Source organism: Physeter macrocephalus, unplaced genomic scaffold (genome assembly GCF_002837175.3).
Source record: "Physeter macrocephalus isolate SW-GA unplaced genomic scaffold, ASM283717v5 random_1643, whole genome shotgun sequence".
Lineage (NCBI taxonomy): Eukaryota > Metazoa > Chordata > Mammalia > Artiodactyla > Physeteridae > Physeter > Physeter macrocephalus.
In genome coordinates, this window is record NW_021146847.1 from 5991 (window position 1) to 19963 (window position 13973).

Here is a 13973-nt window from a genome sequence, read left to right on the forward strand (position 1 = left end):
GCGCAGGCTCAGTAGTTGTGGCGCACGGGCTTAGTTGCTCCGCGGCATGTGGGATCTTCTCGGACCAGGGCTGGAACCCCTGTCCCCTGCATTGGCGGGCAGATTCTCAACCACTGCGCCACCAGGGAAGTCCTAAAGTGAATTTATAAGTAGAAAGATGAAACGGAATAAATTGCACTGGGTAGCCCTGGAATTTGCCTGAAACCAACGGAGGTTGATCAGTGTAGGGTCTGGAAAAGGAGCTTTGTGTGTTCGTCAGCATTTCCCCGGTCCTGCTAGGGAAGAATGGCTGTGAATCCTATGGCCACAAGCTCTGCCAGGTTCCAGAGCCTTGAGACGCCGCTCTACATACCACCCACAAAGAGTCAGGTGGAACTGGCATCCGTGTGTTTGGAGGGGCAAATCACCTGTGTGTATGTGTGCCTGTGTGAGAGTCATGACGATTTGAAAGAGGTCTGTTTAGTCCAGCAAGACTTAATGGTTAAAAATAGTCAACCAATTATCCTAAAATTTAACCAGAAAGAATTTCCAGTGAGCCTGAATTTCTGAGTCACTCTACTTAGTGTTTGTTTGTTTTCACCAAGAAACAGTGTGTCTCTGAAAGTGTTATAACTTGCTCTCAAAGCTCACTTCGAGACGGTCCCTATGTCTTGTGGGCTCTGCTGACTGCACGGCCCCAGTAGGAAACACATTCTAAGAACCCCCCGGCTGGCTGTCCAGCTTTGTGCCCGCTTCCCTGACAATTTTCCTCAGGCAAATTTAAAGATATGTCTTAGATACTTTCCTCACAGCTGCGGGGGCTTAGTGAGCAGTGTGCTCTGAGCAGCCCCTGAGTTCAAGGCAACAATCTTGAAGGAGGACGGGAGATTCCCTTACCTGGGGAACACAGGCTATGTAGGTAGCATCCATCCACTGGGCTTGCTGCCTTCTAGGCAAAGGGAGGGATAGTCAGTCTTTAATTCCTTATAAATATTTAGCCCTTTACCTGAAATGGTCCATTAAGCAGTAGGAATAATGTATTCATGAGAGGTCAAGTGGAGAAGGTGACATACCTTTAATATCTACCTTCCAGAACGGACTACAGCTGGCATTAGTTGGAAAAAGGCAGTATCTTCTCACTTTTTTATTTTGGTCACAACTGCTTATTTGTTTCTTTGGCATTCTTCTCTGGTTATGAATCTGTAACCAAGCGGACGTGGATCCGGAGGTCTGTTCTCTTAGCCATTCTGACCATCCTTACACATCCAACTGCCTGAAGAATTGATCACAGCGATTAGTAGCAGTCTGGTCACTGTCCAAGGTGGCAGGGTTGGCTCACTTCTCCCTCCAAGTTCAGAGGTCGTTGTCAATCCCTCTTCTGTAACTACATGCATCATACTGCTTTGCTAGTGAGACTTTCCACTCAGATGGGAAATAGCCAACAGCCCGTATTCTTGGAAGCTCTTGGAGTTTCATCAGTTTTTTCTTTCAAAAGCAGTTTCAGGACAAGCTCGCTCAGAGACAAGAAAGAGGAAGAAGCAGGGGGGACTTAGAGACTTCTCATTTTATGAAATTATATGAAAATAGCTCACTGAGAGGAATTTAAGAAAGTAAACAATAAAAGCAGGAAGGAAACAGCCTGTGGGTAGACAGGAGCACAGCAGAAAGGAGGAAAGAGGGTAGAATATGACCTTTTTGGTAAATCCTCAAATTTCAAACTACTATTCATTTGACTTTGGAAGATACTCTGTAACTTTCATTTCAATCTATTTACCTTGCAAGCTGTGTTTTCTCAAATTAACATTGACATCCCCTGCACATATAATAGTTTGGGGGAACATGCTTGACAGTTCTTTTTAGCTAACTGAGCAAAATCAAGTTCAGGCTATTATTAGTTTTCTTTTCTGGGGGCGAGAGGGGGCCAGACCTACCTTAGATGATCTCTCCTTGTATCTTGTCCTGAAGAGACCTGGATTTACACATCCATCTAAAGTGTTTACGCCAGTTCAGACTCAGAAATCTGCCCCACATGGCATTGTGCCAAAAGTGGATGCCTATTGCTTCAGAAGGAGGGGGCTTATTCCTGTGTGTGAATGCAATGCTGTGGCACTGGGCAAGAGGGGACATTCCTTTCTAGGGCTTTAATGAGGTCAAATGAAGCTTTGCCCAGTTCTTTACCCATGTGGAAAATGAATGTGTCTAATCCAACTAGGGGAAATGGGAGCAGAGAGGAGAAAGGTAGATTACCCTGAATGGTTTGAAAAGACTGTGTGTGCCAGAGAGAGTGACATTGTCCAGTCCCACGTGGTTTTAGATCCCTGAACACTTTACCATCTGCAGTCTCGAAACTGTCCGGCTCACGGCCAGGAAAAGAATCAGGCTTAATATTTTAATCACATCCAGAGGCAGAGTAAGCTGGAGCTTCAGCTAGAACAGATCCAATTTCCTGCCCAGACCTGATAACTTTATAAAGAGAGCTCAGTGGCATTTCAAGGGTTAATTGCGAGCCTTTAGAAATCCTGGACTGGCATTTACCTTTTAAAAATACAGTAGGTCCTCTGTAGCTGAAGGTTCTGCATCCATGGAGTCAACCAACTGCAGATCGAAAATATTCAGAAAAATTAAAAATTCCAGAAAGTTCCAAAAAGCAAAACTTGAATTTGCTTTGCACTGGCAACTATTTATGTAGCATTTACTTGTATTTATAATTGTTGACTTAGTATTTACGTGGCAGTAGGTATTATAAGTAATCTAAAGATGATTGAAAGTATATGGAGAGATGTGCATATACATGCAAATACTATGCCATTTTATATAAGGGACTTAAGCATCCATGGATTTTGGTATCCTTGGGGTCCTGGAACCACTCCCCCAAGTGGCTACCAAGGGACGATTGTATTTACACAACCGCTGTGCGTGTGTGTGTGTGTGTGCGTGTGTGTGTGTGTATTAAGAGATCAAAGCATTTAACATTTTTTCTCCAAACCCTAAACATCTCCAGAAGTTTAAAGGAATGTGAGATTCACTAGGCCCACCTGGAAGGCTATGACATGGACTCACTTTAAGTTTGAATTGCAGGAGGGCAGATTACTCACTGACCCCCTTGCCAGGTGGTGGGAGAGGAAAACTCGAACCGTTTTCTGAGTTCTGTCTTCAGAACCCCTTTCTCAATCCACTGCCTCTCCCTTTCAGACCCAGTGTGGGAATCCAAGAATCCAGAAGGACCAAATGACTCCTCTGCTCAAGTACCATAAGGGAAGCTTCTGCTTTTTTCCTCTGTTCATCTTGAGAGGGAAGCAGGAGAGAGATTGCGTCCCCCCGAGGGGAAGCCCCAGGTTTCTCTTTAAAAAGTGCAACCAGACCACATACTCCTCAGCATCCCTGGACTCTACCCCTGGACCCAGCCCCCCTTCACCTGCTGCTGGGGGAAGGGAGAGTCTGAAACTCGCAGAAGGCCTTGGAGGTGAAAGGCAAGCCAGCACAGGATGGAGGAAGCCCTGGGGGTGGGATGGGCTGGCAGACTGCATGCAGCTCAGGTAGGCTGTGCCTTCATTCTCCCTTCACAGCCGTGAGGGTTCCCAGGTCTCTCCACCAGACACCCTGACTCTCGAGGCTTAGGCTGCTCAGAGATCACGGGACTCTTAACCCACTGCTGGGAGGGGCTTTTCTCAAACAGACATTTTTATGATCCAATGAGTGATGGAGTATGCGTGTGTGTGTGTCTCTGTGTGTGTGTGTGTGTGTGTGTGTGTGTGTGTGTGTGTGCTGTTTCCCCATTATTCATTTCAGATAATATTCCCTCCTATCCATTAAAAAATGTTTTTTCCTAAAAATCAAAGTAAGGTAGGTTCATGGCAGAAGATTTGGAAAATATAGAAATGTGACCCAGAAGAAACAAAAATTCACCTGTAATTTTACCACCTAGTTTTTTTTTTTTTTTTCTCGGTACGCGGGCCTCTCACTGTTGCGGCCTCTCCCGTTGCGGAGCACAGGCTCCGGACGCGCAGGCTCAGCGGCCACGGCTCACGGGCCCAGCCGCCCCGCGGCATGTGGGATCCTCCCGGACCGGGGCACGAACCCGCGTCCCCTGCATCGGCAGGCGGACGCGCAACCACTGCGCCCCCGGGGAAGCCCCACCACCTAGTTTGATAAACATTTTGTTGAATAGTCATCCGTCCCTCCTCGATTCTTTTATGGAATATAAATTCCAGGAGGACAGGGATCTTGCTCACGTGCGTGACCCCGTGCTCTGAACAGTGCCTGGTGCACGGCTATGTGCAAATGCATTGGTTGGATGGACCAATAAATAACTCTAGGAGAATAATTTGCATTGAAATAAGTTGTCATGATACAGCAGTGACCAGCAGAAATAGAGTTGCTTGGGAGCGGCCGACTTGGAACGCAGCTGCTCCTGCTAATTTGCTGTTCTCCTTGGATGAGTTACTTCACCTCTCTGGGCCTGGGTTCCTTCTTCAGTAAAATACTCATTCTAGTTAATATTTATCAAGTGCTTACTAATGCACCAAGTGTTGTTATAGCTCCCTACGTGTATTTCTCACCACCAGAGGTACCGTCTACCCCGCTTGTGCCCGAGGAAACGGAGGCATGTAGTCACATAGCTAAGTGGTGAGCTGGGCTCTGGACTCCAGCAGATGCCTGGCCTTTGGGATGACATGACTTCTAGGGCCACTCCCGACTCCACTGCTGAGTGAGAGAGGAGTGAGGGGCCCGAGGAGCTCAACTGTGGAGCAAGCTCCAGGTGGTTGTTACCTGAAGGTCGGAGAGCAAAGTTCTTCACTAGACGACTTCCTCCGACTGAACGTGAGGAGTCTGGCTGCGCGTTCACGGAGCATAATTAAAGGGCCATCCGGCCAGCTCTCCAGCACTGAGAGGCAGGGTTCCGAGGGCTCCTGGTGTGTTCCCTTCTTCATCCCCAGCCCCCACCCCCACCCCCCCAGGATCGTGCCCAGGGTCGGGCAGGGAAGTAAATCAGAAGGAAATCTGATCATTCCCGACCGTGTGCAGCCTCGGATGCATTTGGTCGGGGAGGAAGAATGGGAGTCTCGTGAGATGATCACCTAGGATGTCAGGGGGCCGGGCACTGTCCCCCTCCCTGTCCCTCCAACCCCAGATGAAAGTGTGGGCAGATAACCTGTGTTTTGCTCGTACCCATGGTAACCAAGTCTCCTTTTTGATGAGGAGGAACGGGCTTCGGTAAACAGGTCTATTTGTGGGACTCCTGTTACTCATTTGAAGCACTGTCACTCCTTTTTCCACTGTGGTCTGTGTGTCTGAGTCACAGGGAGCCTAAACTGGCTTCTCTGAATTGATGGCTCCCTCCCAGGCTCTCTTGACCGACTGCCAGCTTAGCAGGGCGTAGCTTACCAACACATTTTTTTTTTTTTTTTTAAGCCAGACTGATTCATAGAAACTCCTTTAAAGAGCAGTGAAAAGAAACCGCCCATCACACACCCCAGCACACCAGCGCAGGGAACTTATAACCTCGGGAGGCCAGCCCTCCCCTCAGTGCGGTCACAGACCTCCAGAAGAGCGGACGCCTGCCACCAGCTCCTGTCACCCAGGCGCCTCGGTCGCTGGACCCTCAGGTAGGACAGCTCTCGACACTGTGGGAGCTGTGCCCAGAGAACTTTCCTTCCTTTCCACTGCTTTCCTCCTTCTGACCTCACCGAAGCTTTGCTTTTTCTTTTTTCCTTTGCTATTTTTCCATGACTCTTTGAAATGAACCCTTCAAATTTTTGGCTAAAAAAGTGGGCACCGAGACAACGTTTTCCTTAAGGTTCAGTAAAATCTAGTTTGACGGGGGCCCCGGGGAGTCGGGGCCGTCGGGGGGGCTGGGCTGTAATTAGGTCTCGCCGGAACTGGGTTCTTGTTCTGAAAGCGTGATGGGGGCAGCGTCTTTGGAACAGGGTGTTCCAAAGATTTGTACTAGCTTCCTAGGATGCCACTAGCGAATCCTTTATGGGTTTTCTTTATGGAGGAACCACGACGTACCTTTGAAATGACAGAGTGTTTGCCCGATGTTGTCAATTCCTCTGTTTTGATTCAAAGTGCTTCAGGACTTGAATTGTTTCTCTGTTTGCTGGTCTTTTGGGGTGATGGTGGATAGAGATCTGCATTTCAGTTTATTTTCGTGGTTACTTTTACTGCTGTCCTTTGGCTTGTTCGTTCACTTTTATTTAAGTGTAAATATTTTTTCTTTCCATGGGATAGGAGGAGGGGGTTGGTTTGTTTAAAGAAAACCGTTAGAGGGAGAGAGAGAGAGAGAAAGAGGAAACTCTTCCAAGTGGAGTTTGATATAAAACGCAGGACGGGTGCCTTTGGTGAAGTTGAGAGCCTGATGTGGATTCCAGAACTCTCTCTCTCGCCACATATGGAGGATGGGGAGAAGCAGGAGGGAAACGGGGTTTGGAGGGGAGGGGAACTTCATCTGTCCCTGTAAAAAAATCTCTTTGTGCTTTCACTTCAGAAACCACCCAATTTTAGTGCTGAGTGAAAATATGGCCTATCAGAAATATTAAAATAATTTTTTATTTTAGGTGGATGTGGGATTTTTTTTTTCTGCAGGGAAGGCAGTGATTGATTTGGAACATTTATCTTCTCACTCTTTCCAAAACATGGCTGTACAAATGCAAACGCTCGTGCTAATCATGAAAGGGATCTGGAAAAGGAAGACGAGTGATTTCTATTTGCTTTTTTTTTTTTTTTTTTTTTTTTTAAGGTTAGCATTTTGGTGGAGGCGTGGCCCATTTCAACATAGATACTGGTGTATTTTTTCCCCCAGGTAAACAAGATGAGGAGAATGACAGGATTCAGCTTGTCTGATGAAATTAGGCTTTTTCTTTAGAAATGTAGTTCGTAGGAAGAGAAGAGTCAAAAGTAATCAGCCCGTGTACCTGGTACAGGCAAGGCGCCTGGTAAAATTGCCCTCAAGGGGATGATTAAGCTAGTGCAAGGGCAACTTTTCAAGATTCAGGGAACTCCCGCCTTTGCTTGAAAGTTGATTATTTCCCAGTTTACATGGACATGGACTAGGGAAGCCATTATTAAGTTGATGGTAGTGGTATCCTAGGAAGCTAGTACAAATCTTTTAGTCTGTGCAGGTTAAAACTAATAAGCTAGATTTATCTGGTCAGCAAATAGACAACACTGACAATTCTGGGGGCATAAACCGTCATGAAATTCATTATTTGTGCGGCATCTCACTTTACGCTGGAGTTTTATAAATGAGCAAGTGTGCTGCGTGTTATTGCAAACGTGAGTTTGAGGGCAACTTAAAGAATGCGGTTCTGAGTCCCACCTTCCCCTCTTCCTCCAAGAAGCAGTGAGAGAGTTCCGTGGCTGAGGGAGGTTTGTGGATTTCAGCTGTGAATCTTTGACAAGACTGAACCGGGAGGGTTGTTTTTTTCCTCCTGCCCTCAGAGGTGGATCACTTTCCACCCCAGACTCTGAGGACTGGGGCTGGCGTGGAGCACTGTCTGGAGGGCCGCAGGATGTCCGGTCTGGCGTCCTGGTCCAAGGACCCCTGGATTTTACATTGTTTGAGGGTAGGACCCTGTCCTGGGAGTTGGCAGAAGGCCATCGAGGGCCAACCCAGGGCAGATCACATCCCAGAGCAGATGCTGGCCCCCTCCCAGGAGTACAGGGCAGCCTCTAGGAGAGGAAAGACATCCCCTCCACAGACCACAGAAAAGACTGTGGCTTTCTCCACTCTTCCTGCTTCCCTCCTAGGCCAGACTTGGCCCATCCAATTCCCAGGGACATCCAGACTCTGGGGGACCTAGGGAAGGAGCTCCATAGAGGCCACCCGGGGCATGCTGACCCTCTTGGCTTGGACTCGGTGGCTCTGGGGGTTTCAGCTGGTACCAGACCCCCTGGGACCAGCGGAGAGAAAGCAGTCAGAGACCTAGAAGGCTTAGAGGTGAAGCAAAATGGCTTTTCTGTAGACTCCTCAGAGCCTGACAGGGAATAGACCTGAAGAATGGCCTCAGAAAAGGGCACAAGGCAAATACAGTTACATTTCATCCTTGATTTTGTGCCCTGAGTTTGGCAGGGATCTTGGAGGTCAACCCATTCATTCTCTGCCATATGCAGAAATCTTATTTTCACATCACCTTGGACGGATGGGAATTTTACATTTCCCTAAAATTGCCAGAGAAGAGGGCTTGGTACCTCAGAAGGTACTGCCATGCTCACCCACCTTTGCTGGATAGCTCTAATTACTAGAGTTTCTTAGATCCAGCAAAGTTGGCTTCTCTATAACTCCTATACTTTGTTCCTAGTTCTCCGGTGCTGAAAATACGCATTCTATTTTCGTTGTTGTTGATCCATCCAATGCTCCTTATCCTCTAAACACTTGACCCTAATTTAATATTTAATGGATAAAACTTGATGCATCTGTATTATTATAATTACTACCTAAGATTCAGAAAGAGCAGGGAGCATTTTCGAAGCTCTGAAACTGTGAGCAGTCATCCATACGCAAGCGATCTGATTCTGAGGTCCTTCATTTTCTAAACACATGCCTATGGTTCCTTCTTGAACCGACCACATGTATACACATAGCTGCCTAGCACAAAAGCTCAGAGCCATTTGGGACTCTCAGATATACATACTCAGAGGGACACACCCAGTTACTACCACGAGGTCATGGTTAAATCAATCCAATGCCAGAAACACAGGCTTCTGACTTGGCCTTCTGGGGCTGGTCCCTTCACTTGGTCCATAGTTCATGCAGCCCACGCCTTTCCACTGTCAACCTCTTGTCATAGTAAGTCCAGGAACAGGCTGCCAATCAACATCACCTCGATCTAATTGCTGGTGGGCAGTCTGGATGTCAATCCCTTGAAAAGAGCTCATAATCCTTAACTCACGTAGAGCTGGAATATTCTGACCGTAAATGTCCCTTTTCCAATACTTTTTCCAGTTCTTGCCAGATGACCCTGGATTTCTATTCAGTAATCAAGGGAGCCCAAATACACTTCCAGTTAGGAGTTTGCTTGAATTCCCCAAACCCCACTCCCCAGACATGCATGTCTCAAGACCACTCTTGGTAACACTTCAGTTACAAGTCATTTCTCTCAATTTAATTGGGAGATCCGCTGATACTGAAGCACAAGGATAAAAGTAGAAGCCCTTGTGGGGATTGCTGTGTCTCTCTCTCCCTTTTTAACAAGATAATTGGGTCAACCTTTCCTTCCCTGCTGTGGAAATGGCATTTCTCTGGAGCTAAAATGGACTCCTCTATTCTTGGGGCCGTTGGCCTTGCACGGATCTGGCAGTTTTCTTATTTCCCGAGCCTGTTTCATGAATTCTCTTTTCCAGTGGGGTAATTAAAATGGAGAACGCGCTGGGCTTGGGTTGGAGTCGGTGTCATGAATCCTGGGGTAGGCGCAGGATGGCTGAATAGGAGGCCCGAGGGGCCGTCGTCTTGGCCCGACTCTGCTGTGTGACGTGGGCAGGACACTTGTCTTCTCGATGGAGGGGACTGAGCTCGGTGGTCTCCACGGCCCCGTGTGGCTCTGAGACCCTATTGCTCGAAGATCCTACCATTCTTGTGGTTAGAAATCCCTTGGCTCACGCTAACAGCAAGCTTAATCCGTAAACACTGGTAGGAAAGTGAAATGAAGCAACGTGTTGCCTGGCAACAGGCATCTCACGGAGGACGGAGGAGGACCCAGGCGGGCTCCTTGGCCTCATACGCTCAGAGATCCCTTAGGGACCGGGTCGGCGGGCTTCACCGTCGGGGCGCAGTGAGCATTCACCCAGGTCTCGGAAGAAAGGTGAGAGGTGCGATTTGTGAAACCCGAGGAGCACCCGCTCAGATAAGCAGGGCCAGGCTAGCGAAGCCTTGTGGGGATATTGACAACAGCAAGGGATCCGCCAGGAGCCAGACCAGGCTCGGGCGGATGCGAGGACCTGGTCTTGGGAAAGGAGCCCCACCCTCTTGTCAAGGAGGGTGCGGCCGCACAGGCGTGGATGAGAGCTGATGGGGAGCAGACCTTGACGAGGAAAGGGGAGGTGCCAGGAGGAAGTGGGCGGGGAGCAAGGGGAGCGCGCGGCGTTTCCTTAGGCCTGTGTGTCGGGGGAGGAGGGGGGCAGGTGGAAAGGCCTAGAAGAGGGAGAAAGTGGAAAGAGGAAGCCAGGGAGAAGGAGGAAGAACAAGGCAGAAGTGTGAAGATGCTGCACTCTTGACTCCCTCCCTCAGTGCCCCGGGACAGTCCTTAGGGCCAAGTATTCCTTCTTTGTCTCCCCCCCCTACCCGCCCCCCTCCCCCGCCGTGAAGAATCGTCTGTTGCTCATGGATGTAACGTTCGAGTTTCCATCGAATATCTGTGCCAACGGGGCGGTGATCTTCCCCGGGGACGTTTCTTCCCTTTTCAGAAGGGTCATATCAGGGCTGACAGCAGAACGAAGTCCCGGGTACTTTGATGTCTTCTTTGACATAATCACAGACCCTGCCTAGGAGGCAGGCTGGAAGGTTTGAAGCTCGGCCGGGGCTGTGGCAGTGGCGGCGGGGCAAGGAGGCGGGGAGTCGGGTTTGGCCGGGGCAGGCTCAGCTGGTGGCCCCCCTCAGCAACCTAATGGAAAGAAGCAGCGTCCTTCCAAAGGCCCTTCGTTTCTTCCAATGGCGCTCTTCTGAGGGGCTGTGCTGACCCTCTGGTTAACTAGGAGGCGGTGGGAGGAACAGGGTGAAGGGGAGATCCGGTAGAAGTTCTAGAACTTCTGCCCCGACGTAGGAGAGAAAAGCTCGTGCTGCAGTGGCGGAGGCCTGACCTGGAAGATGCCAGGGGGTGGGCTTCATCCTGACGCTGCTTTCACTCTGGAGACCTGTTCTTCCTCTTCTGTCGAGGAACTGGACGGAAGAACCTCAGCCCTGCTAAGCCACTAAACAACCAGTTGCCCTGAGAAAGAGCAACAAAGCCCGCAGCCCACCCCAGGCACTGGGGCGGCCCTGGCTGCACCTGCATCCGTCCGGCCCTGCCACCTCCCGGGCTGCGGCCCCACTGGTGCAAGCCTGTTACCACCACCTACCGTCGGACCCCCCCCTCCCCCAACCCAAGGGCCCCTGGGGCCGGGCCACACCTTGATTTTCTTCCCAAACCCTAGTTATTATCTTGGCAACCTCTCCCTCGGAGGCGTTCTGGCAGCCAGAACACTCCTCTTTTGTTAGAAGACAACGAAGCTTCCTTCCTGGCCCAGGGGACATTGCCCGATGGCCTGACCAGCTGCGGGCCGGGGCCGGGGCCACGGGCTGGGCCCGGCCTCGCTGCCCAGGTCTGGCCTGAGCCTTGGCACATGTCCCCCAGATCTAGCCACTCCCCAACACAAAAGAGGACCAGGGGAAACCGGAGAGAGAGGTTATTCTCTTTGGGAACGTTTGGAAAAACAAGCTTCCTGTTGCTTGTTTGCTTCTAGCAGAGCTGCTGGCCCTCAGTTTCTGCCCGAGAAGCTTCAAGCCCATTTCGCTGGGCCGAGCTTCTCATTTTCCATAAAGGCACACAAAGAATAACCAACAAGTGTACAGCCTTTGCTCTGTGTCAGGAGGGAGCCCTTCAGTCCTCACACTAAGGCTACGAGGTCTGCAGATCACAGTTAAAACGGGCTGGAGTTTCAAGGTGCTTGAAATAGCTTACAATTTTATATGTCAACCATACCTCATCAACACTGAATTTTTTTTTTTTTTTAAGTGGTGCAGTCAGGAGTTGAACCTGGAATTTGTGCTCTTTTTGCCGCTCAATACTGTGCCTCTCTAGGAGCTACTGTCCAGAGAGGGTACGTTATTTTCCCAAAGTTAGCAGTTAGTCAGAGGCAGAATTTTTATGAGAATCTGGTTTTCACGTAGATGCTCTTTTTTCTCTCTTTCTCGTTTCGTTCCCCCTTCAGTAACATCCTCCTACCCCCACCCCCAGTTCCTCATCCCTAACTATGGGAGAATCATGCTAGCCTACAGCAGTGCCGGAAAAACATCACCTTTTCTAGAATAACCCCCGTTCGTGAGAGCCCACATTTGGGAGGTGCAGTCCCCTTACCCCCAGGACCGTGAAAAAATAGTTGTTTTCTTTGGAGCATGTAGATTCCTGTTACTTTGGCTACTTGAATGCTGATGTTTCTCCTGGTCGTAAAAACTGCCCCGTGCACTTGAAAACATCAGACCCTGGAATGATGTGTATATAGTGAGGTACAGCTTGAAATTCTTTCCTTCCACACCAAACATCAGACGTCCAGAAGCAGGAGGAAATAGCCCTTCAGGATTCTTTTTCTCCACATGTTTCCCACGGAGAAATTAATGCCCCCCTCTCCCACCCCTACATAAAAAACAATATTTAGAATGGAAAAGTACACTTGACATAAAACAACAAGAACAATGGTCAGAGAAGCTCATCCAAGGTCTCATCCACTCAGCCCTGCCTTTAATCCCAGCCTTTTCCTCCTCCGGATACATCCTCTACGGCTGCTCCCCAAAGAGAGTATTTCCTTTTCTGTTGGACATTCATTTTGCCAACCCAAATGATCCTCAGTGGGAAAGAAACATATCAAAATAAACCAACAAAAGCAAAATGACCCTGATGTGTAGAGGACAGAAAGGCATTCGTGCTACCACCCTGCACAGTGTTCCCAGGAGAAGCACAGCCACAGTTTTGGGTATGCCACGAAGGAAGATGGGCAGATGTGGGCTGACTCATGGAGATCGTACGACCAGGAGTGGCTTTGCCTTTCATCGTGTGCCTTGGAGAAAGCACTGTGTCTTGGTCTGAGAAAGCGCTCTTCAAAGTCTGCAGGTACCCAGAAAGAGATGGGGACTTCATTGAAAGCATCAATCAGTGAAAAGACAGAGTGTGTCCAGCAGTCGGGTCATCTCAGGACACTCTTATGACTTAGTGAGATTTGGGGATCTCAGGTGATGTCCTCTGGCTAATTCTCTGATAACCTGGAAGTTCTGCTGGAAAAGTGACCACTTTAGAAAAATGCTAGCAAGGAAGCATTAGACAAAGGGCAGAAGTAAGATCAAGGTAGTCATTGTCAAGAGCAGCCTCTGATGTGTTGTCAGGACCTTTCTAATGGAAGGGGGTCTTGGTAAGTAGTGAGCTCCCCGTGACTGGAGGAGTGTAAGCATGATTTAGGTAGCTCCTTGGTGTAGATTTATAGATGAGTTTCATGCATTGGGGAGGAATTTTAAAGCCCCCTTTCAGTCAGAGATTCTGTAACTTAAAGAGGTAGATAGGGAAGTTAAATACACAAAATAGTATTTAGCAGTTTAAGATTTTTTCTTTGCATTTACTTGTTTCTTCTTGAATAAAAGGGAACAAACACACATATAACCTTGAATATTCAAATGTCAAAGCTACTCGGAGGACTTCCCTGGTGGCGCAGTGGTTAAGAATCCACCTGCCAATGCAGGGGACACGGGTTCGAGCCCTGGTCCGGGAAGATCCCACGTGCCGCGGAGCAACTAAAGCCGTGTGCCACAACTACTGAGCCTGCGCTCTAGAGCCCGCGAGCCACAACTACTGGGCCCGCATGCCACAACTACTGAAGTCCGAGCGCCTAGAGCCTGTGCTCCGGAACAAGAGAAGTCACTGCAATGAGAAGCCCGCGCACCACAACAAAGAGTAGCCCCCGCTTGCCACAACTAGAGAAGGCCTGCACGCAGCAACGAAGACCCAATGCAGCCAAAAAAATAAATAAGAATTAAAAAAAAAAAAGATACTCAGGAAATATTCACAGAGTTTGCCTGTAGTAAGATGTTCAATACATAGTTACAGTAAAATATAAATAATTTCTAAAACTAATACAGGACTAAAGTTCACCTATACAAAAAAGGGGGAAACATTTTCTCTGTAGAATTCTGTTGTTTTTTTATGAAGACTTCAGTTACTTTGACATTGATTGTTTTTCCACAGAAAAGAAAATATTGCCTTCCTTGATTCATTTATTTGCTCGCTGAACAGATACTTGGTACCTGTCATAGACAA

The 13973-nt window shown here is 48.7% G+C and overlaps 1 long non-coding RNA gene across 1 annotated transcript; it reads right to left on the minus strand.

The window, feature by feature from the left end:
- Nucleotides 1-78: 78 nt before the first annotated feature.
- LOC129391954 (uncharacterized) lies at nt 79-1339 on the minus strand. The gene is made up of 3 exons (XR_008616876.1): nt 1053-1339; nt 877-928; nt 79-132 (listed from the first exon to the last, which is right to left on the minus strand). It is a non-coding gene; the product is annotated as an uncharacterized lncRNA (long non-coding RNA).
- Nucleotides 1340-13973: the final 12634 nt, after the last annotated feature.